Below are 1,193 nucleotides of genomic sequence, written 5' to 3' on the forward strand. Positions count from 1 at the left end.
CTCAAGAATTTCTTAAGATTTCATTTATAGCAAATTATAATTATTTGAAAAAGAAACCTTGAACAGATGTTGGACATTGTTTAATGGGATGTGATCTTTGTAGAACCCCAATTCTAAAGGATAGAAACAGCAATCCAGAAAAACTAGGTGCAGAATAATTATGATACATGCACCCACCAAAATAATTTTCTTTCTTTCTGGACATGCAAGTAATTGGAGCACTTCTACTTGAATCCTTATCTGTGCAGATAAAGAATGGTTTACAGATCCCAGGTAAAATTCAGAAGAAGAAAACACTCATTTGGAAGGTGCCCAGTGATCAACTGATTTGCAAAAGAACCTCTGAAGAAGATTAACAAGGTTTTCCTTTTTAGAAGAAGTGGGTCCATAGCCAGAATAAAAGATGGTAAGGAAAAGTTTAAAGTGTAAGAGGGAGCAATTAAGGGAAGATGGTTATATGGTAGAACCATAGATCTCAATTATGAAAAGGTTGCTGGTTATAAAAAGGTAAATGTTTCTGAAGACTCCTGGACTTAAAAGATAGACAATGGAATACAATACTGTTTAGCTATATAAAACAACAGTGAACATGGGAAACATTTCAGTAAACACTGATTGAAATCTGACATCACTAGAAAAAAATTTTCAGTACAAACCATAAAACATCTTTTTCATGCCTCTGAAAATCATGATTTTCATCATGTGCAACCACATCTGTGAAACAGTATCTAATCCTGACTCCTGTTCCTCAAGGAAGCTATAATCCAAGTTGTGAAGGACCATAATATGGTAAGAAGGAAACAGATAAAATCAAAGTTCATAAAATTATAGTTTATTTGGGGGGGAAGATGGCACAGGGAAGAATATGGCCTTGTGCTTCCATATTAGAACTTAGAGATGTATTAACAACTTTAAATTATTTTAAAAACAAAAAATATTACTTGAATAGTATTTTAATTTCATTATTTAACTTTTACCCTTAGAAATAACATGGGCTTAAAATATGAATAAGTTTAAAAAGAGATTATAAATAGAAATTTTTGAATGTGCCTTCATCCCTTATCTTAAGCCTGAAGTAATGGAAGCTAACCATACCTTCCCTCAAAGTGTGCCTTGCCAGCACTGTCAGATAGTACTATTAATAGCTTGGATGAATGGGTAAGGTAGTTCAATTTAATTAATTTTGTTTTGAA

Source organism: Dama dama, chromosome 20 (genome assembly GCF_033118175.1).
Source record: "Dama dama isolate Ldn47 chromosome 20, ASM3311817v1, whole genome shotgun sequence".
NCBI classification, from domain to species: Eukaryota; Metazoa; Chordata; class Mammalia; order Artiodactyla; family Cervidae; genus Dama; species Dama dama.